The sequence below is a fragment of the Corvus cornix genome, chromosome 14 (genome assembly GCF_000738735.6).
Source record: "Corvus cornix cornix isolate S_Up_H32 chromosome 14, ASM73873v5, whole genome shotgun sequence".
NCBI classification, from domain to species: Eukaryota; Metazoa; Chordata; class Aves; order Passeriformes; family Corvidae; genus Corvus; species Corvus cornix.
Genome location: NC_046344.1, coordinates 11046533 through 11057263, shown reverse-complemented (window position 1 = coordinate 11057263; position 10731 = coordinate 11046533).

Below are 10731 nucleotides of genomic sequence, written 5' to 3'. Positions count from 1 at the left end.
TTCCATCCAATAAAATAGATGTTGGCCAAGCAACAGGGTCAGTGGAGGAGCAGCAGTGGGGACCAGGACCTTTAGGATGCAGGACCTTGCAGTATCCTGGTGTGTATTTCTGCGAGCTGCCCTTCCCACTGCCTCCCCCAGCTCTGCCTCCACAGGAGCTGTAAGCAAAGGTCAATGTGTAGCTCACTGTTTCACAGTGCCTCAGAGCAGCCTGGACTTCAGCTGATGTATTTCAGATTGTTTGTCAGACTGACACAGAGCAGTGCCTACCTTGCAGGGGGAAGAACAGTAAGCAGATTGAGGCCATTGGTTTTCTGTTCTCCAATATCTTTGATTTAAAGTAATCCTTGCATGTACAGGGCTTGGATAATCCATTTCTGCACTTGGGAGGGAGGCAGCTGAGAGCTGGTACAGGTGACTAGAGGGATTGTTTCACCTCCTGGGTCATGCAGGGCTTCACTGGGCACAGGTGCTGTTCTGGGCAGCCAAGCCTATGCATCATCCCTGCCAAGGCCCTCAAGCTGGAAGTGGCAGTCACTCAAACATCTCCCACTCCCCTTTCACTGCAGACTGGCATCTCTCTTGGTAGTCCATGGTTCTCTGCCATATCCCTTTCTCCTGTGGTGTCTTCCAGGTCCATCAGGCTCACAGGCTCACCAAGGACCCAGCTGAGGGTGACTCTGTGTCCCAGCCAGGAGGCATCTTCTCCTTGGCTCCTTGCAGCTTTGCTCTGCAATCCCAGCTCTCCCTGCCCCTTTACCTGCCTCTTCTGCTGTAATGGTTTGAAAGCATTCCAGTCAATCTGCAAATTCCCCAGGGCTTGCTAGACCTGCGATGGTTCACCTCGCCTGTAGATGGGGCACCCAGGCACTTGTGGCACTTTTGCTTTGAGAATCAGCCATGAGGGGGTAAATCAAGTGTTCTGGAGTAGGTACTGCCACTTCTGCAGCTCTGCAGGGTTCTCACAGCATGGAATGAGGTGACCAAATTCACCTCTGTACAAAAAAAGCTATGCAATAGTTCAAACCCTCCTTAAACAGATCAAGATATGTTTTGTCCTGGTCCTTGAAACAGAGAGATTCAAAGTGAAAGGGTTTTTGAATCGGGTGCTCAAGAATTAAATGCCTGCAGTTAGGTGTCTAAAATGGATGCAGGTTACCTTCTGTAATGAATTTAGATGATGTTATATTGAGTTCCAAGAAGATGAGGAGACAATATAAGGAAGATATTTTGTCCAAAATAAAAAAAAACCCCCAAAACTCGGTGGAATATAATGTTCACAAGCCTTATCCCCCTTTGAACTATTAAAATCTTGCTCAGATTCCATTGTGCATTTTTTCCATTGAGTTCTATAGTTACTTGTAATTACAGAGGTATATCAGCACCTGAAATGGGGAACTGGGGAAGAAGCTGAATTAGATTAACTGCTATTCTTTACTTTGATGCGTTAGCTCTGTGTTCCTATGATAGAAACCTTTTGTCTTATCCAGCGCAAAATCAATGCCACTTCTAAATCCCAGCTCCAGAGGACTTTGCAAATACATAACAGAAAAGCTATAATTTCTTAAATAATCCAAAGCAAAGTGAATTTTCACATTACTCCTGCATAATCTTTCCAGTGTCATTAAAACAAGCAGCTCACTCTGCCATAGGAATTTTCCTATTTTCTTTGGGGTTTTTTTTAATAAAAGATGATAGGCTAGAGAATAGTTTTACTTATCTGTTTGCTTTGTGTCTTAAGCACAGTCTGTTTTTAATAAAGCGTTGGAGATACGCAAATAAAATACCACATGAGAGTCTCCTACCCGAGAAATTAAAAGTCATCTGTCATTCACAAGGGTACCGAGATGGTCCTTCTCGAGCCTTTGCAACAGGACCTGAAAGCTTCGTTTCCCTGTAATTCATCAAGCCTGTAAGAGCTTGATGAATTGGAAATCAGAATTTTCTGCTTCCTAAAAAAATAGGGTGACCAGACCCTGGGATGACACGGAGGGTCTGTGCAGAATTCTCTCTGCAGCTGTGCACACAGCACTCCTGTCGGCTTTGTTTCGACTTTCTCGTCAGATGAACTGTTGGTGGTGCTGAACTACAGGGTGAGTTTGTGATGCCTTGAACACCCTCAGGGGATGTAGCCCCTGCTTCTACTCTGTGCTCTCAAGTGAGTTCCCCAAAGATGAAAAGCTTTAACGCACTGAGCAGCCCTCCTTGGTGGGAAGTTTGCTCTACATCCCATGAATCCAGTTAAGAAACACTGTCCTCTGTGTTCCCATGTCAGATCATTATTTTTTGTTTTATTAACCACTGAATAATGCTGAATCTCCACCAAAGTGGCAGGATGGCTTGCTTAGAAAAGAGATGCATGTGGCCCACAGACCAAATAACCCGTTCTTTTTGACCTCTTTTCCAGAACCAGTCACTCTTACATGGATGTAAATTTGACCACTCTGTGAACAAAAGGCCTTTTCCTTCTGTCCCACCTTTCCATTGCCTCTGCTGAGCCATGCTCTGTCACAACCAGCCTTCTCTCTCACAAGCCATGGGCAGCTGGGCTGTTATACACGTGTTTGACATTCACCTTAGTTCTTGTTCAATGCCATTGCTCCAGCATTTAAGACTTGAGTTGAGTCCTATTTGACCCATAAACATTCTGGTTTTAGGCCCAGAGGTGAATTTGAGTCAGTTAGCTCTAGCTATATCACAATGTTCTACATTGGAAGGGTGGCATTAGCCTGTGTCTTACACTGTAAATGAATTTATTTAACTTTCCAAGTTCAAGAGCTCTTGGCATTTTCTGCAAAGAAAACTCTACAGAGTCAGTGAGGCATCTTTGTGGCTTCCTGTAGTGAGACAGCTCCTCCCATTAATTTCCATCCTTTTCTCACTCCTTACTGAACACCTTTAGCTAGAAGAGACCAGGAGATGCTCTGATAGAGACTGCTGAAATTTAAGAATAGCTCAAGTGAAAATCTTAAGTGACACTCATTTCAGTGCCTCAAACCTTCAGCAGGAGTGTGGGGATTTTGAAAATACTGAGGTGACAGAATGGCATAAAGGAGCTGCGTTAGAAGGGAAAACTGAATTTAGTAAGTGCAACTTCTTGTTAAAATTTTTGAATTATGTTAATTTTTTTTGGTATTTTTTATTTTATTTTTAGCTTGGTAGATAAGACCTGCAAAGGGCTCAAAATAAGATTTCCAAATTAAATTTGGACTTTATAAGATGTATGGAAGGAACAAATTAAGGAGCTTACAAGCTTCTGCAGACTGTGACAGATTCCTCACTTGATGTCAACAGAACATCTGCTCCCTGTCCAGTATCCCTGTGCATTTCATTTGATTGTGATTCATTTTTTGTAGAGGACTCAAAAGCTTTTCAATAATATCACCTACCCAAATCTGCTGAACTCTGTTTTGCCAGGTATTATGGGAAGGCAAATTAAAAATATGTTCCATGGCTCAGAGAAGTAGCTGCATGTCATACCAGAGATACCAGGGCTGGTGGATAAATGGAGATAAAGTCATGAGCTGGAGGAAGCAGAGATAATGTTGCTTAAATGAGACTAACAGTGTGAAAAGGCAGAGCGTAAAGAAGTGTATGGAGAAGGGAAAAGCTGGATGGAAGGAAAGTCTCCTGGCAGTTTGGGAATTCCATGGTGGATACTCCTTGTACAACCACCCCAGTGGCTGCTTGCATGCACAGAGAGAGGAGAACAATTTCTGCCTGGAGTATCTTCTGTATTTTCCTGATGTTCTTGCTACTCATTGTCTGACATTGTCCCAGATCTCTCCCAACCATTTTGACTTTTAATACCAAGTTCTCTTACACTGTGTGAGCACCATCTCTTCTCAGCTGGTCTCCGTGCTCCTGGGGATACCTCACATTTGTCTTGTCCATCATACTGCAGGAGTAAATGCTTGTGGGTTGTTATTTCCCTAGATGTTAAACTGAAAGAGATGGAGTGATTTCATTTCCTGTTTGCTTTCACCTTGACTTCCCTCTGGATGCTCTTGGTAGATGTATTCATTAAGGATGCACTCATGAGCAAATATAAATAAATGATATGGAAAGAAATACCCATCTTCTGCCTCTGGAGATCATCATGTTACATGTTTTGTAGCTGACCTAGCAGGATATTGAAATAAATTAATTATTTTTTCAAGTTTCATTCAAATGAATATTGGAACCCAGAAAATCTGATTTACCGATAGTGTTGTGAAATCAATTAATTTTTTTAATATTGATATTTTAATGTGCTCTTTTTCTGAAACATTCATAGAGGCATTAAAAACCTCCCCCTCTTTTAGTTCTCCAACAGTATCTTCACTGAAGTGTTTCCAAAGCAATGAGAAAAAGGGTAATGAATAACAGCAAAGAAAACCATTGAGGATCTTTGTAGTAAAAAATGCCAATCACACAAATGCCCTAAAACAAATTCATGCTGAAAACACATGATGAAGACACTCACACTAAATCAAACAGAATTCCAGCCCAGGTGTCCTGCATTACCTTCCAACCACAGCCTTAGGAAGGTTATTAGTGTTATTCTAACCGCTGTGGTGAAGACAGTAGAAATGCCTAGATTTTTTTTTTTTTTTTTTTGAGGTCCAGAACTGCATTCCTTTGTTCCAATGTGAAAATTACAGAGTATCAACAAACAAATAGCAGCACCACATTTCCGATTTCAGAAGATTTGGCCTCTCTATTAGAGACTGTTTCATTTTATTGTCAGCTTTTGGAAACTCTTTTTGTTCCTTGATTATGAACCTCATCTTGCATAAATCACGCAGCCAAAAGCTCCAGTGGTACAACACAAATTTGCTTGTGGTAAGGATCACAGTTAAAGTGTGTCAGCTTTTACTATTATTGCTGTTATTACTAATTGCTATTAATATCCTGTGTTGACTGACTCCAGTCCCTGTTCTGATGCTTATGGATATTATTCAGCATTCTAGAGTACGAGAAAATCTGTATTACCTTCAAACAGGCTGGTACTTTTATAAATTGCTCTTTTTCTTTATAGAAAGAGAGCAAGATCATTCAGAGGCTGTTCCACACATTCTTTTTTGCTCTGTGTGCATGATGCTTGATTAAAATAGAAGCCTAGTCAATTTATTAAAGCTCTATTCAGCAGAAATATTGTATAATATAGGCATTCTCTTCTTTTGACCTGTTTAGCAGAAATGTAGCTGAATAGCCCAAATCAGGGCAAGGATGCACAAAAAGCACTGCACAATTTAATAGTTTTAACTTGCTGAGGCACTTCTTAATACAGTATGTGACAAACAAATCCAGCTATTGCAAAAACTGACTGTTTCAGTAAACTTAAGGGTAAAAGCTGCATGATCTAGTGCAATAAGACTGGGTCTTTAAGTTACTATAAACTAAAAATTATATAGCAAATCCAAGCTCTCCCACATACTGATTGTTTTTAATCAATAGAACTAAGCTGAAATTGAAAAGTGAAAACATTATTTTGAAAATAATATTATAAAACTTTCAGTTTCAAAAAATGTGATATATTATTTTCTTATGCATATCATGCTTAAGACTGAAAAAGATACCTATGAATTTAAAATCAATTTTTTTCCCCAATTAACATTAAAAGATACTTACCAGAATCTCTGGAAAACTTTGAAGTTGGTGCCCTTCGCATAAAATGTATCTATTTGAACATACAATTCAAACTCAAGGGATAGAGCCAGCATCCCATTGTCATAGGGTTGCAAGTGTCTTGCTCACTTTTATTTTGTAATTTGAAGGATAAGTTAAATTTAATATATTTCAAGTTTAAACAAAGATGCAGCTTCTCCATAATCTGAAGGCGAATAGAAACCCTTGACTGTAGACATGTAGCTGTACCTACCCTGTTACCAGAGAGCCATGCAAATCACTGGTGGTGTCTTCTACCAGCAGTTAATTGACAAAACTTCTCTATTATTTCCCTTTCCTTTCTTAATTAACTCATCAGCAATAAAAAATGCTCCTCTGTAATCGGGAAGCTTTAAGGATGGAAGCCGAAGTGGCATATTAGTCCCTATTTTTATGAGTGCTGTAGCTGCCATTGTCTTTCTGGTGGAAGTTCTCACATCCTTGGGCAGATGGAGAAGAAGCTGGGAGCTGACACTAAAAGCACACCCTGGGAGCTCGGTGCCTCTCACCACATTTTCAATTAGTGTCTGCAGTGTGTGTGAGGTGTCCCAGGCACAGCCGTCTCTTACATCATTCACGGCAATTTAAGTGGGGAAAAGTCTCTGCTGGGAGCAGATGTCAAGGGCAGTAATGCCTCCTCTTCTCTTCTGGCTTCTTGGCATCTGCTTTGAGTTTTGGGCCACCTCTGTGGATCCCAGAAACACATTAAGGGCAAACACAATCCGTTTTCATTAGTGTGCAAAGCAAGAGCAGAAAGCTGCTTTCTTCTGCTTAGAGCATAACAGAACCAGTGGAACAGCTCTAAAAGACAAAGGGTCTTTTTCTCATTACTGTTGGAGAAACATTTTACTCTCAAATGGATCCTTCTCAGTGCCACAGTTTACGTAAGCTCAGTAAAAGTCGTGATGAGATGAAGCTCTGGTGAGAGTCCTTCTGTGCTCGACACACTGAAATAATGAGGCTGTGGAGGAGGATCCTGGAAGGAGGCATCCCCTCAGCCCTGCGGCCAGCAGCAGTCCATCAATGTGCTCTTGGAACACCAGAACTCTTTTACACAAGGTCTAAAACCATCTGAGCACTCAGTGGGGAGATTGAGCTGGTGCCTTGTTTCAGAATATGACAGCTTTGAGGATCCATGAGGGTTTTGATGTCCTACCAAATCTAAATACGTTCTTCCAGTTAATAGAAAATTAGGTGTGTTTTCAAGGTCATGTTGATGTTAATTGTTCCTTTGAAGCTCTGTAACTGCTAGTGTAAAAGATACCTTGATAGGGAAAGATGTATAAAAGCTCAAAGGTTTTTACTGAGGTCAAAAGGGCACTTCATAAAGAATGTGGGCAAGTTACAGGGCATGGCTAAGTGCTACATTGCATTAAGAGAGGATTGACTGTAGAAAAATGTAGTGTGAAATTTTGTGTTGAGGCAGTAAATCCAGGAAATATAAATTTTTATCTGAGTTCTCAAACATACATCACCAGAAATTATTTTCATCCAGATGAGATGCAAATTGAGTGAAAAATCAAATAAACTGGAGTCCCACTCATCTTGTTAATTCTACTTCTTATTTTTCTTTACTCTTTTTCTCAGTGACAAAAGTAAGTTTACACTAGTCTTTGTGCTTTGTAGCTCAGTTTTCTCCTGTAGATACCTTCTGGAAAACTCAAAATAGAACAATGGAAAAGTAATGGAAGTAAAATGTCAGTTTGCTTGGATACTGAAAATATAATCAATGCAATTTGTCAGACTCATGTGCCTTTCACTGGGATAAGCATTGATAACAATTCATCCTTACAATTGTGAGTCCTGAGATTAATGCTTAGAGTTCCTTTTCTTCCAGAATTCTTTGTTAACAAATGTATTTTCATGCTTCTCACTGCATGGCAATTTGTGATCCCTTGTAACCACCCTGAAAACTAGTCTGTCTTCTGACACTTCTTGTATTTCCAGAACTATTCTTAGACATTCCTGACTATTGTGGAAGTTGGTATCAATGCCACCAGGTTCCTCCTACCAGCACAATCTCAGAACTTGCCAGGGTAAATTAGACTTCAGCTAAGCCATGTCCGCACAGAATTTACTGTGAGAGTTGGACCCCGTACCAAGACTTGAACATGGCACATCTGAATGTGACCTTCAAACAGCTTCTCCAGGTTTCCACACGCTGCAGAGCAGAGTAAACAGAGGATAATATTTACACTCAGCAACTTTTTGAAGATGCTTCTATTCTTCTCAAATCTCAATGACATGCATCTTTTATAGATGAATTAATTTCTGCAACTTTTGTTGTCTAGCCTATTCCTGGCTGTGGAACGAAAACATTGACCTTGACTCAAGAAATCCATAGAGTTAGAAGGAATCAATTTAAAACATGAAGTGCTTGTGAAGGAGGTAAGTCTGCTCCTACACTTTGAACTATGTGGGCTTGCAGATCATTACTGCAATGCTTTCTAACTCTGCTAGCACCTCTGCCTTGCTGACATTTTCATGTTGACTTGAATATATAAAAACCCAGTCATGTTTCTTGTTATTATCTCTTACCAGTTGGTGCAATATGGCCATACAGTGAAAAGTCATTAGGCCTGCAGATAAACTGAGTTTTTCTTGCCTGATCAAGAGGCGCATAAATCAGTCACAACTTAACTTTCCTATTCTTTCTTTTCCATGTATTTTCATCCTCCTTCAAACTGTAATTTCTGTGTATAAATATCAATATCACTTAAAGGGAATGAATTAGAAAGGGAAAACTTACAAAATATGAATTTAAATGTGTAGCTGTCTCTCTTCTTAATTTTAAACACAATCTTGGAAAATCCCTTGTGTCATGAAGCCATGTGCCCAAAAAGATTAATCGAGGAAATGAAAATAATGACTTTTTTGCAGTGGAGTTTTAGTTGACAAATGTTGCCAAAGCACTCTTGAGACTGTCACAAGATTAAAATACACGTTTGTAAAGGAATGATGTTAGCAAACCAATGTCCTAGTGCTGCATCCAAAGGCTGCTGGTAGAGTGCTCTGAATTATTCAAAGGATAAATGTGTAAAGATGCCTTTTCAGACTCCTCACAGACTCAAAATTCAGTGTTATTTCTACTGTTGCTGATCCTCTTTTGTCTGGTTTTTTTCCAATAGATTATTTCAAAGTACCTTTATATTAAATGCATAAATCTCTTTGTGCTCCCAAGAGCCGTATTTTATGGTTGCATTGTACTTACAGAGGATGAGATTGGGGAACATGGAGGTCACTGGCATGACCCTCTGAAGTACCTTCCATGGAGGTTAAGTTGTCATCATATCCTGAAGGGAGACTGTAGTACCTGGTAAGAGCAAAGCCACAGCTGACTCATACCCTAAGGCACGAGAGTAAGTCCAGCACATGCTGAAGAAAGATGCTCCTTGGAGCCTTTCCTGGTTAAAACCAGATCACTGTGTTCTTGCTCACTTGTGTAACAACAGTCCAGATGACTTCAGCAGGATCACTATGGCAGAAAACCGTGCTTTAGAACCGCCTTGTGACACTCACAGGTCCCTTGCTGTTGTCTGCATTCAGGCACGGCCATTTGCAGTGGTACCACAACTTACCACTCCTTCAGGCTGTTGTGTTCCTTTGGAATCAGGGCTTTCAGAGAAAAAACCAAACAGCTGTGTATAACAAATGTTGTCCTGATGGCTCAAATTGTCTCTCCTTGGACTTCTCAATAGAAGATTAACAGAAAACTTAACATTGTTTGCCTTCAAGGTCTCCTTCTGTCCAAGTTTTTAATTCTATCTCTACAACTGCAGGATATAAAGACCAATACACATTTGCAATGGTTAAATGAATGCTTTATGCCACAAGAGCCACAGCCAGCTGAAGCAGTCCTCAACCCTCACTGCCTCCTCCATTGAGTCCTTCACTCTTATTAAGGACTAATGTGAGTAGGTGAAAGATGGGAAGCACTTCCAGTGTTGGCAGGCAGACTAACAATCGCCCTTTTGGGATACTTCAGGAATGATGTCTAAGCCCCAGTGTTAGGCAAGTGACAGATTTGGCTTCCCTGAGCCTGGATGTGTTTTTAGAATGAGATTCAGATGGGCTGTTATTTAAGGATCCACTTTAGCAAAACTTGCAACTGCTAAGTGATCTTAATGCAAATGAGTCACATTCCTACCTATGTTGTAACAGCACAGGATGTCATCCCCACTTGAGAATAATGTGCATACAAATAAGGACCTGTGCTGTCACAGAGAGCTCTCAGCTTGGTAACTCATCCATAACCCAGTTCTGAGAGAAGAGAGGACCCCCACACACCTGTGTGTGTTACACTGTGCCACATCTTCTATATTTGTCCATGCCAGGGAACCCTTCCTCACTCTCTTGCCTCAGTTTGTTTTGTGATTAACCAAGCAATGTCTCATCTGTATGGGAATAATCACAAAGACTGTGAAAGGATGAAAGCCATTGTGCTGGTGTCAAACTCTGATGGCAAGCAATTTCAGAGTGGTTGCCAGAATTGTAATCATTTCAGTCATTTCAAAAGAGTTTAAAGTAGTTGTTAAAAAGAAAGTGCCTCATCATCCTGGGAAATAGAGTCATTCTTGGCCTTCAGTCAGGCATTATTTAGAGCTAGTGACACATTTATGTGATTATAATGACAAATGACTTTTCTGTCCCTCTCTGTTTGTATAATAGATGAGATATGTGCGTGGTTTCTGAGGATGGAAGAAATAAGGGAGGGTGGAATATTTGTATTTCAGATATGGGAAATTCTAAAATTTCCTCATTAATAACCCCACCCCTCACCCCCAAAAGCAGGAAGACCAAATTACAATTTTAACTTCGAAAGTGTGAGTCTAAGACAGCACCTTGCATCAGAATTAGCCAAACGTGGCTGCTTGAGTTCTCGGCCAGCCTGGGACAGATCAATTCCTGTTGGAGCTGTTATGTGCCTGTTTTCTGCAGATTTTGTCAGTCTGCACAAAGGACAGGTAAAGCTATTCTGAAGCCAGTTGATACAGGTCCAAAACTTACCCTCAGCTAAACTGGTGCAAATCATATTTGATCAGATACACACCAGATGTAAAGAAACCGAGAGCAGGGTTTGGC